Consider the following 13,818-nt stretch of genomic DNA (forward strand, 5'->3'; position numbering starts at 1 on the left):
TAAGTTATTTATAAATGGGTTCAGATTCGCTAAATACTGTAGCTATATATTCATAATTTTTTTTATCATATATAACGTATTATATAGAACTTATAAGGTAACTTACTTGAATGCACTCTATCTAACAGAAAAACATGCCGATAAGTAATCAGAGCTTTCAATTACGATGTACAAGAAAATGAACATAAGTGACAACGCATTTCAATTATAATTAATTTAATTAAATAAATTTAATTTCAATCAAAAAAATCTAAGCCTTGCTAAGTGCGAATTGCCGAAGCTGAATACACGGCCCAGTGTTGGTCCAATTATAGCAGCCAAAGGTCGGCTAACAATATTGGGCCAATATCGGCATCTTCATTGGCCCAGTGTTAAGATAGTATTAGCAGCCTATATTAGTTATTGAAATTTGCCGATCCTACGCTGCTGCTTGGCTCAGTATCGGCACTTTATTGCGCCAAGTCTCACTTTTAGCACCTACAAAACAAAACTTACACGAAAGATAAAAAAAATTTTTATTGAAAAATTCTCATTGTTCACGATGAAATTTCTAAGTTCTGTCATAAAAATGTTAAAATGTTTATGAAAAATCACATTGTCTGTCATTGCAAAAAGTTGTAAAGTAGTCTACAACGGAAAAAAGAAATATTACGCGAAGAAAAATTGTAATAGATTTAAATTATTGATTTGAAAATTATTGTATTGATATTCCTGTTAACAGTTCTTGTATTTTACATTTACATCAGGTCACATGATAATTAATAATTAGAAAAAGAAAGCTCAAAATTTGGTACTTGAACTTTTCTGAAATGCAGCTTAAGAGGATAGCCTTTTCAGAGTGTTTCAACTTGTCGGTTTAGCGGAGTGGTTAGCACTCACGACTGCTAAGCGACAGATTTACTCTCTAATTTTTTCATGTAGTCCGGTCACTTTGGGCGTAAATATCTCAGATTAGAAAAATGGTAGAAAAAAACTGTACAGTGCATGTTAATGTGTTTTTATTTTTGCGTGGATTGCATGCTTAGCGGTTATTGTGCAAAAGTCTTATAAGGAACTGGCAACCTTTATTTGCCTGAAAGCACCGAAATAATGTACTTCGCGTAGATAGGTCTACTTTGAGAAACTCCTGTATTGTAAAATTTGTCTAAAAAATTCGAATTTTTTTTTCTTTATTCATTAAAGCCTTAAGAACTTATATCTTTTTCAGAAATGTCATATTTTTAAAAATCTGACTATGAAGTAGTTTACAAGAAAAAAAATTATCTTCAATACTACTGTAACTACCAAAACGATTCAGAGCTGTTAATGTTTCGAAAAGGAAAAGTATTAACACCATATAAATAGATTGTATAAACACAATGAACATAGGATTACTAAGGATCCAGACGCCCTCCTGGTTCTTTAAATGCGCCGCTATATACTTCAATCAAGCAAATATCTCTACTGCATCATTATTGATCGAACGTTTTTATATGGTTGTATTAAGAGAAAATTAATATATTTTTTTACATTTTGTTCGCTTTCTTAGGTGCAGTAGTACTGAAGATCATTTTTTTCTTGAAAACCATTTTATAGTCATCTTAATAAAAATAATTTATTTATTTAAAAAGATATAAGTTCTTAAGGGTTTGAAGAATAAATAAAAAAACATCGAAATTTTCTAGTCAAATTTGGCAATACAGGAGCTTCTCAAAGTTCACCCATTTACTCCAAGCGCATTATTTTGGTGCTTTTTGACAAATAAGGGATGACAGTTTCTCACCAGATTTTTGTTCAATAGCAGCTAAGCATTCAATCGACGCAAAAATAAAGACACATTGACATGCACTGTGCGGTCTTTCTTTACCATTTTTCCTCTCTGAGATATTTACGCTTAAAGTGACAGGACTACATGGAAAAATGAAACAGTAGGTATATAGATGTCGGTTCGATACCCCGTAATGCCAGAAATTTTATTTGTTATATAATGTTCAAAATGTAATATATATATATTTAATATAAAGTGAACCATTATTATTTATAATGAAAGTACTCGCAATCAATTAATATTTATTTTCGAAATACCTTTTTTGTCATATCCTTAGACTGTAGTAGTAGTCGTTGAAATTAACCAAGATGTTTAAATGAAATTTCAATTCTTGAAATTATAAATAATATTCGAACGATATGCAGTTGTATAATGATGAATGGATCAAGCAGATGCGTCCTAAGAAACATTCAATGATTTTTGATCAGTTTTTGAATTAACTCCGGCATCCAGGTTTGTCCGATATTGGTACCCATTGGTGCCAAGTCAAGGCCATAGTTATCAAATCGGTCATTGGAGCGATAATGGCAGCCGAGTTTCGGCAATATTTTTGCTGACTATGGGCTAATGTTGGGTCGTATGTGACTTCGCACTTGGGTTCTTTCAATAACCTTAATCTAAAAAGTAATACTAAACAGCCAATACTTAAATACTGAAACTATAATACTTAACGTTTACAAACGTCGATTTTTACCTTATTTTCTTCTTTGTGATCCGTCCCATAAATATTCCATAGAAAAGAATAAATAATCAATTAGCATAACAATCGTTATATCAGTTTTTTATCTAAATAAAAGTATGGTTTTCAAGGTAGAAAGTAAATTGTTTTGGAAAACAAACAAGAATAATTGTCTACCCCCAAAGACGAATTTTCAACCAAATATATGAATTTTCAATCAAAAAGTTCAATTTTTAACAAAGGAAGTTCACAAAAAGAAACAAAATCTAATCTTTACAGTAATTTCAGAGTAAACTTTGCCTGTTGGAACTCTGTTAAATCTTGTTTTGTTTCGATGCAAAAAAACTCAAATTTATCTCCTTGAAACTTACCCGCAACAAAAATTCACTTCTATTCTTTCTGTGATAATTTTTCTAAACCCCAAAATGAAACTAATTTGGAACAAAATGCGTGAATTTTGAACTCGAAGTTGTTAAATATTTAACCAACCAGATGAATTAGCTACCCAGATGATTAATGTTCTACCAAGAAAGACGAATTTGAACTACTAAAAAATAAAATGTTGGCAAAGCAGTTGCATTTCCAACCATATAATAGAATTTTTAATTAATCGAAATGAATTCTGAACCAAGAATATAATAGTAGCCTGTATAATACAAAAAAAACTTTTACCCAAAAAATTCGATTGTCTTAATAGATTAAAGTTTTTAGCCTCCCCCCCACCCTCAAATTTGCAAACTAGTTTATAAAAAGTACGGCCAGGCCACTTTTCATTCAAGGACTATTAATTATACTAAAGCACAAAAATGTGTCACATCCTTAAAATTAAAAATGTTTTTAATAAAAAAAAATCTTTTACAAAAAAGTTGAATTTTCTATCACATAGTTGACTTTCCAACCAAATTATTAAATTTGAAAGACTAAAAGACGATTTTTGTATCTAAAAGAATAGAATTTTGAACCCAATAAAAAGAAAGCTTAAACCAAAATTTCATTTCACACCAAATAGTTGAATTTTCAGTTCAAAATATTTTTACCCCAAAAAAGGAAAGTTTTAACAAAAATGTTTAATTTTCTACAAAACATACGAATTTTCTGCTAAAATTATGAATAGCAAAATAAATAAATTTATAAGAAATTACATAAATTTTGAACCCTATAGTTAAACTTTCAAACTAAAAAGATTAATTTTTCAAAAACACTAGAAGATTAACATTTTTATTGAACAATAATTTTAAATTAAGAAAAATAAATCTTTCGCAAAACAGTTGAATTTTCAAAACAAATAGTTCAATTTTCTATACAAAATAGTGGAATTTTGAACCCGTTAACATAAATTTGCAATATAAAAGTGAGTTTTCAATTATATAGTAGTTTAATTTAAAATGTTTAAATTATGAGCTTAAAAATAAAAGGTCAACAAAATACATACATTTTTAAACAAATAGTTCAATTTTTATTTGAGAAGATGAATTTTCGACAAACTACATAGATTTTGAATCAAGGTCTGAAACATCCGAAAAGTTGGTCAAAACCTGAAGACTCCATTTTTCCCCGATGAAATTACCCACTTGGGGGTTTTTAGTGTCGCTGATTTCAAATTTGGAGTATCAGTGCCAGAATCATCAGTATCGGATACTTCGCGATTAGTAATAGTCGGAGGCAACAAAAGTATAATCGCTTCATTAAATAACTTTTTACTTTTTTTGGGCTGCAAATTTGTTCGCGAAATGCAGCAATTTAAAATTTCTAATTTCCTCAGGGGACTGTAGTTAAATTTTCCAAATGAAAAGTTTTACTTTTAACTAAAAAGTTGAATTTTCAACCAAAATAGTTAAATTTAACCAAAAGTATTAATTTTCAACGACAAAGTTTCCTTGCTACCAAATATTTTTATTTCCTACCAATTTAATATATTTTCAAGCCAAAAAGACGAGTCTTCACAAAACCGAATTTATTTTAACAAGAGTTCAACGTTCAGCCAAATAGCTGAATTTTCAAATAAAGAGATGAATATTTCGATGAATATTTCGTAACCAAGTAGATACATTTTTTAAATAAAAATTAATTACATTATTTATTAAGCCAACCAGTTGAATTTTCAGCCGAAAAGATACATTAATTACCAAAAAGATTAATTTACAACAAAATACATAAATTTTCAAGTAAAAAAGATACATTGTCAAATCAACAGATATAATAATTTAGTTTTCAGTTAGAAACAAAAGTTTTCAACCGAATAGATGCATTTTCAATCACGAAGATTCAAATTTTCTAAGAAAATATACAATTTCCACAAAATGTGGAATAAATGCAATTGTAGTTATATATGTGAATTTTTAAATCTAATGTTAAATCTAAATGTATTTATAAATTTATTTATGAAAATACATGAATTTTCAACAGTAAGCGAGAAATTTGTAAAAAAAATATAATAGTTATATTTTATGTCAAATAAGTAACTTTCAATAAGAACTGAAACAAATTTTCAAAAAACGAATAAAGTTCTCCACGAAAGAAATGAATTTTTTAAACAGATAGTTGAATTTTCAACACAAAAGTGACAAATTTTCATAGAAAACAACATTTAATACTTGTAAATGAACTTTGAAAACGTGTAAATCAAGATGGAGTGCAGCTACTGTATTGTTCAGACAATACCGGCAGGCAGGAGGTGACATCAAATACAGAATTGAATTTTTCAAATTAAAAGCTATTAAAATTTTCGGAATATAAATTTTTATGAAAGTAAATGAAATTATGATTCATGGTAAACATTGAGTAGACACAATTGTCTGAAATAAAAGATAAATTCACCTTCATTGTCACCGTTGACATTTTTTTTTATATTTTAGACAATGCAGACCTTCAAAACCAAATTATTGTACAGAAACGTTCAGAATTGAAAGTATGTACTTTTGAATAGAAAATTTTGTATTCCAAAAACTTTTCAACTAGTTTTACCTTGCCAGCTCAGTTAAAAAAATTAATATTTAACAATGGAATAATTTCTTCATTTTGAAATTGTTTCAATTTTAGAATTTTGAAGTTTTAAGGTAAGCGTTAAATTATCAAAGTTTCCCTATTTATAACTTTGAACTTTCCAACTAACATTGAAATTGTGGAATTTCGAACAGTCCAATTGATATTTTAAACATTGTTCGATTTGTGAATTTGTTAATATTTTCCACTTAACTGCACTTTTCATTTCGATCTTTTTAAGAATAATTCCATTTTCAAGGATTACAATTGAGACTTTTTTTCATTTTGACTGCAGAGAATGAAGGTGTACTTATTTCGATTTTTTTTTTAAATTTGCGTAACAAATGTTTAAGTTACATAGCAATTTTTTAAATTTAATACTAATTCATATTTCTTCAATTTCATATGCTTTTACTTTGAAATATTCAATTTGATTTTTAATTTCAAATGGAAAAATTTGATTCCTTTGGTTTTAAATTCATAATTTTTTTAATTCACTTTTTAATAATTTAATTTTAAATTCTTTAGTAAGAAATAAAACAATTTTTATCCCTTCAAATCTTAAATGATCTATGCTCAAAAGCTCTTAGCGGACGATATTCGGCAAGTCGTTCGGCAAGATTTATTGCGGCCTATAGACCTTTTCATTTCAATTCGGAAATACCCAGATAGCAATTTGGGTGCACATGTTTCGCGCACGTCGATGCGCGCACGAAATTCTTGCAAGAATACAACTGTACTGCCAGCACTTTGTGAACGCGCACTTAGTGCGTGCACACTGCGTCGCTAATTAAAGGCATACGTACAGGCACCCAGAGACGAAAATATGCGACGCGCACGTGCGCGCACTATGAATGTACTTTGCAATTTGTTGAAGTAAGTAATATAAATCAATAATTATTAGCTAATATTGACAAGAATTTTGAATTTAAAGTTTAAACAATTGCAAAGAATCATGTTTAATAAAATAATTGTATGCAAAATAGAAAGACATAAAAAGAAAAAAAAGTTTAACTTTATATTATGTTTCTTATGCATAGCTTTGTTTTACTAGTTAGTTGGAAAATTTAATAAGCCTCATTTATGAAATAAAATTTAAGTATATATATACTTTCTCTTTCAAAGAAAATTACAAACATTTATTCGCCTAAATTTTTGTTAAAAATACACAGCAAATCAATAATGCGCATGTGCGAGATATCCGCTTTCTCCTACAACTAGTGCTGCGACGCCTGCCGGCGCATTCTCATAGTTGGTGCAAGACGCTTATTCGTTCGCGTCGTGTGCCGTATGTGCTTCAGTCATTGTTGTCATTGTGGTATGATTGTGTTATTATTCGTGTTACTTTGTGTATTTTTATTTCTAAATGTGTTAATCCAGGAAAAAGTGCAAGAAGGATTATTCGAAAGGAATTGAATAATAAAAGGTCTTGTGTAAAAGAAAGTGTGTTAAGTGTTTCATATAACCTTACATTTGTTGTGATGGCGTGTGTTTGATTTTTGTTTGTATACACGCGTGCAGTGACACTAACCTAAATTCGAGCAGGTTAGGCTGCGAATGGAGATAAAAAAATTCACTTTTAATTTTTTTTTGTACTTCCCGGCCATTCTATATTGCAGAGGACATTTACCAAAGTCACGTGAATAATTGTACTTGGTTTATCATTCGGCGGTTTTGTGAAATTTTATTCATTTTTAATTCTAAATGTTTTAATTTTACATTTCTTAAATAAAAATTGAAAATTAAATCTTGCTGGTTCTTTCCTTTATCCTAAACAAAATAATTTTAAGACCCCACTCATGCGCGTACTAAGTGCTTCCTCCATACGCGCACGTGCGTGTAGGCACGAAGGGCCGGGCATATGCCCCTCCACGGATGACACATCTGCGTATTGATCTGCGCGCACGTCGTGCGTGTAAATATACACGCTGTGCCTGTTCCATGCGCGCATGGTGCGCTAAAATTGCTAACTGGGTGGAAAGTGCATCTGCGTGGCTGCCATGACAGTTCCCGTGAATTCAAAAGTTTCGGTCCTACTCTGTGAAATGTATGTAAATTCAGAGTTTTAAAATTTTTTTAATGTGATAATTTCGCATGTAGTGAAAGTTGAATGAAGAATAGTGTAGAGTATCTCAAAAGTGATTAATACTAAAATATCTATTTTGCGGAAACTGTGTTCAAGCAAAGATATTATATGTTTGGCGCAAGATTGCTTGATTATGATTTACATTGCTGAGCCGCTGTAAGTGTAAGGTGTGAGAACACAACACACATGTGTGCAAAAGGAACAAAGTAATTCAAACGCAAATGATCCTAACGGAACGTACGTGGCATGATTTTATGAATTGAACGCCTCTTGATTTGAATGTTCGGTGGATAAATATTGATTATGCATTTGCCAAAAAAGTAACTGATGCTGCTATGCAGTTTCATATAAATAGTTTAGCTCCAGAATATTTCGAAATGCTGTACCAAGGGAATTAATACCTTTCGATTCTTTGTTTCAAGATTGATTTCTCGTTTGTAAAGTAGCACAGGGCAAAGCAAATGGTATCTTGCCAGAATAATGGTGAGTTTTCATATATTTAAACATTTTTAATCATTGTAGTAATTTAAAAATTATAACAGAAGGGAAATACTTGCGGCTTCCCCGATTAATGTACGCTAAATGGAAAAAAGAAAAAAAATTACAAAAGATGTTTTATTCCTCCATTCATTTACATTAGAAATAGTACGAGAGCCAAAGAGAGATTTCGTGTCCATTCTCTGCATCTCAGAAGAAAAAGTTGGCTCAGGATCACAGAATGCTTCGACTTCCCGGTAAGAAGCCTGGAATTAAAAATTATTAGAAAATTTGAATTCCTAAAAATGCCGTTTCTGTCCTTAGTTTTTTAATTCTCATTAGGCGGCGAAAATTATAAGATTTCAATCCCTTTTAAAGCCGATCTGAGCTGTCAGACGAAACCTCGAATACATTAAAAACACCATTTTCGTTTGAAGCATTAGAACGCGCTGTAAAAGCATGAAATTTGCCAAATCTAGTAGGATTTTATGTGAGAATACATTTATTTATCGTCAAATGTTCGCTTTGTTCAAATATTATCAATTGAAAAAATATATAATAATGATAAAAAATTGAAAAACTTATTTTTCACCAGCACCTTCTGTGTGTAAATTGATACTGACACCGTAAAATGACCGACGCTATATTTTAAAAAGCTTTTTGCCTGATTATTATTCGAAAAACAATAACTAAATTTAGCAAAATTTTCTAAATTAAAATGGATTAAAATTTTTCTAATTATTGGTTGCTTTGTGGCATTCAGCAAAATATTGTCAGCGCTAGGTATAGAAAGGGATTCAATTTGAGAGATAACTTCGACTGCCGTGGATATTTAAAACGGGGGGACCAAAACGGGATCCAGAAGAATTCAATATTTCTCACGTTACCACTGAATGAATGAAATTTTTCAAAACTTTTTAATGCAAGTCTTTCTACCGGGTTCATTGAATTCCACATCAGTTGAATTCGTTTCTCCGCTCTTCTCTTCTCCAGCGAAGCAACTGCTCCCTATACTTGAAGTGAATTCCTCAGACTTCAATGAGAAATATTGGTACTTTTGCTCTGAGCTCCTTTTGGCCTTTTTTACTTTCTGAAGAAAGGAAATATTCGTGAAAGTGAAAACAAACATAAAAAATGTATATATAATAAAAGAACCAATTGCCAATGAAAACACACAACATCAAACTTTGCTGTCCTTATTATCGCAAACTATAGTTCTTACAACTTTGAAACTTGTTGCATAAATTAAGAATTGTAATAGAAATTAAATGGGTAAAAAAAGTTGTTGAGTGCGTGGCACGGCGTGGGAAATGTAACCCAAAAACTGAAAAGGGTAACCATTTTTTATTTACTTTTCGTCAGCTTTTTTTTATTAAATAAAAATTTGCAATTAAACTATAGAGTTCAAAGATTCAGATTCGGTTCTACAAATATAAATCCAAGTAATCATTTTGAATACGCTAAATTCAAGAATTAATTAATGAATATAAAGTTTTCAAAATTATATCATTTCAAAAGGTAATTTTATTTAGAATAGTTTAAAAATGCTTTAAAGGCGTTAAAATTTTATTTCAAAATCTTGAAGCATTTACATGTTGTTCAACACTCGTAAAAACTTTTAATTAATAATTTTTTTTTTAAAAGTTCCAAACATCTTTCAAATTTTTTCGAATTTTTCCTAAAACTTGTTTAAAATCCTACCCAATTGGAAAAATTTCCTTAAAATCGTCTACATTCAATTTTGTCAATTTTATACATCTTTCTAAGCCTTTTTGAAATATTCTCTCTAAATTAATTTTTTAAAATCAAAAATCAATTTTAATTTTTCTACGTAATGTTTTTTATTTTTCTGAAGCCTTTCAAAATTCTTAAAAAGCTTCTAAATCATTTAAAATTTCAAATTAAATTTGAATTTGTTTAAAACTTTTAAACATTTTTTCAAGTAACTCCAATTTTTTCTAAGACTAATAGGTGTTCAATTATTATTTCTATATCAAAATTCAACAATTTTACTCACAAGTTACATTTTTAAATTAAAACAATTAAAATCCTAACGTTCAAAGTTTGCTTGGTTTTTTTTTAGTCATGAATATTTAACTTATAATTACAGATCATATAGAACAGTCAGACATTTCTAAACATTAAGTAATATTTCTGTTCTTTTTCTTTATTAAAAAGTTTTAAATTAACTGATATAAAAATGGAATATTTTAGAATGAAATAATATTTGAAATTTAATACAAACCTATGATTATTAATATATTATTCAAAGTTATTTTAAAATTGAAAATAGTTTATAAACTTGCAATCGCGTGCTTACACTTGTTCAACTACGAAGACTTTCCAATTAACACAGTTTAATGTTTAACATTAAAATGTGACAATTCTGAAATTGTGAACTGATTCAAAAACGTTTTGTAAAATCAATTATTATTCACTTTTTCTATGCTCAAAGTACAATTCCATGTTCAAACTAATTAATTATATTACGTTCGCTGTTGATTAACTACAAATATTTAAAAAAAATAATAAAAAATATATACTGACAAATAATAATAGTTCCAAAACACAATAATTACAATAACAATAGTTACAAAAACAATGACAAACTTTGTAATTACAAATAGAAAATTAAAAACACAATATTTACAATAATTATTAATATTATTCATTAAGTTTTAACTGAATTCGTCATTATTTCGACAGAAAGTAAGTCTTCACATGACGATGTACTACTCTGAACGTACTGACGTTTCATAACACCAAAGTATTTTTACGTTAGAACGGTTACAACACAATTGACTATTTTCTAATAAATTTCTATATTATTCTTACCTGTTTTATAGTTTTTGGCCGACATTCTATCGGGGCTAGATGCTCTACTGTAGGTCCAGATTCCCCAAAGAAGTATAAAGAACAAATGTATGTAGCTTTTGTGACGTTCCTACTTGATTTAAACTTGGAAGCTTTACGTCCACACAACTTTACCTATTTATTGCATTTCCTGACTGCTTCACGCGTTTTTAAGTTGAATTTTATACTCACATTATTAATTTCATCCTTTCTAAATTGTAGACATTGTTTGGGAAAAGAAATAAAATAAAATTGAACAATTCGACTTACGAAGCTTTGCTGCGCCTGCCACTTTTGTACAATCCGTAGCAGCAGCTCTTATGCGCTCCAACACTTTTTTTTACAATTATTGGTATCGTATTATCTCCTTCCATTTTTATTCATAAACACTTCGTTGTACAGTTCAAAATATTATTTTTTTAATACAAACACTGCATTTCCTATGCAATTGCGAGCAACAGGGCCGACAATTGATAGGAAGATCAATTATTTTTCGCGCATGCGCACCAAAAAATAATTAAAATGAAAAGGTCTATCAGTGTACTGTTACAGCCAGCAGTAACAAGGGCTGGTAACGTATAATATTCCACGTACTACCGTGGTTGTCGTGTTCGATTTTCAACCTTTAACTGCAGCAAATAGTAAAAAAATGCTTCAAGGGAGTAGGTCTGAAGGAAAAATGTGGGACCAATTTTTCTACAAACTCATAAAAGTCGAGAAAGGAAAAAATGCTGCTTTTTGCAAATGTCAATCAGGATATTGCAGAATCTATAATTCTAGATTTTTCAGGGTATTATGTTTATCTATTCGTTTTGTATTATTTTATTCGTCTGTTAAATCTCGGGCCAAATACGAATATTTAACAATTCTTCAAATCTTGATAAATGTTAAAGCAGTTTAAGGTTATAATGACTAAAACCTTGCAAAATTTCATATATAATATTATGCAATATTCCAGCAAACATGGATACAGAACAGATCTGGAACTGTTGTAGAAAACAAAAGAACGTGTTCTAGAACAGGTTAGTATCAGGTTACGAACATGTGAGTAACAATATCATCCCCCATACGCTAGAACAATTCAGCAACAGTTCTAGAAGGCTGTGACATACGCTCTGTAACATTTGGTTACCAGTATTATGTAACAGTTCTGTAACAGATCTAGAACGCTGTGACAACCGATCTGTAACATTTATAGAACTCAATAACAAATGTTGTATAACGAATCTGTAACATATCTGGAACGCCGTGCCAACCGATCTTTAACATTTCTAGAACAGTGCTAGAACTTTGGCACGATGCGTGGTATAAATTCTAGGAAAATTCTATAAAAGTTCTACAACAATTATATAATAGTTCTACAACTGTTATGTATCACATACTTAATAGTGTTATGCACCCCTCATAGCAATAAGCTAGCCCGGGATATTTGATTTTACCCCATTTATGTCCCGGGTTATTCCAGGGATAAACCGTTGGAATATCCTGCGAGGCGTAAATTTTAATATCCCCATGGATATATTTTGATCCAGGACAGCGCGTACGCAGTCCTGACTAACAAAAATTATACGCCCGTGATATCCACATTGGGGATATTCGCAAGGGTTAGCTCGACCGTAGTGCACGGGAAGAGCCTCGCCATGGAGGAACCGGGTTGTTGATCACGGTAACCTCTGCACCAGGTAAGTATGCTTCTCGCAACCTCGGCTCCTCTTCTAAACACTCGACCCTTTATTTCAATTGGGAAAAAGGCAAATCGCTGCGCTCCCTGGCGCACTACGGCCGAACCACGGCCCAAGGCGGTAACATTCAAATCTTTAAATAATAAATCAAATATTTTACCCATGAATCGTGACTTATTATTTATACCATCATGAGTGTTAGACACATGAATATACAATGTTATTTATTTAAGCTGGAATAAAATAATTATTTTTTTAACATAACACATAATAGTAAATAAAACTATTTAGGATATTTTAAGGTTATGTTAACATAAATTGTCATTAATGTTATAAATTGATGAAATCGGTAGCAAATTATAGAAAAATATTGGAGGCTACATCATAATTTAAATTATAACTTGAAAAAAGTTAATAGCTTATCAGTCGATAATATTTAGATAATAATTGGACTGGATGGGTCTCGAAAGCCAGATATCCGAACGAAATTAAGGGTATTTTTCGATATTTTACAAATATTTCATAAACTACGAAATAACTTCAGTTTAAACTAACCTAAGTGTGGCAAGTTATAGAAAAATATTGGAGGCAAAATGTCAAAATTGTGTTTCGTCAAAACTCCATTATTTCTCGGTACTTGAATTTTGTTAAAAATTGTTATTTTTATTTCTTACTTTTTTCAACGTAGTTTTTATCCAAATTATTGTGAATCTATTGCGATAATTTTAAAATTTCGAAACATGCCTCGAAATCTCTTTCGAATATGTCAAATTATAAATTTAAATGTTTTTATACAGCTTCCCACGAGGCAGAAAATTGGAAACGTCCTTACGACATATTTGCGATGTCGCGATGAGAACGTATGTCCGTATCGTAAAGTTATCTTGAAATATCCCTAACATATTTTAATGTCGTAAATATGTCTTAATATCACGGACATACAGTCTGTCAAGTTAAAGCGTGGGTGGCTTTACTCGCAGTCGGTAAGGTGTATCGACATGATTTTGGTGTCAAAATATTAAGAAGAGCTCCCTCTTTCATGCTTTTTGATTTAACATTCAGTTTGCTTTCAATTCTCATCTTGTTACGACCCTACAAAAAATGAGTTCCGTATACGCTTCGCGCTTCGAGGCTGTGTTCCTTTGTTCCGACCCAAAAGGTCCAAAATTGTCTCACAATCAAGCTGCAAAGTACATGGGAAAATCATCGTCGTTCGTCAGCAAGTGGGTAAAGCGGTATAAAGAGACCAAAA

The 13,818-nt window shown here is 30.5% G+C and overlaps 1 protein-coding gene and 1 further gene across 3 annotated transcripts in view; one reads left to right on the plus strand and one right to left on the minus strand.

The window, feature by feature from the left end:
* Positions 1 to 13,818, plus strand: part of LOC117180927 — a 194,205-nt gene that overhangs the window by 29,777 nt on the left and 150,610 nt on the right. The window lies entirely within an intron of this gene.
* Positions 12,413 to 12,574, minus strand: LOC117180935.

The sequence above is a fragment of the Belonocnema kinseyi genome, chromosome 9, assembly GCF_010883055.1.
Source record: "Belonocnema kinseyi isolate 2016_QV_RU_SX_M_011 chromosome 9, B_treatae_v1, whole genome shotgun sequence".
Taxonomy (NCBI): domain Eukaryota; kingdom Metazoa; phylum Arthropoda; class Insecta; order Hymenoptera; family Cynipidae; genus Belonocnema; species Belonocnema kinseyi.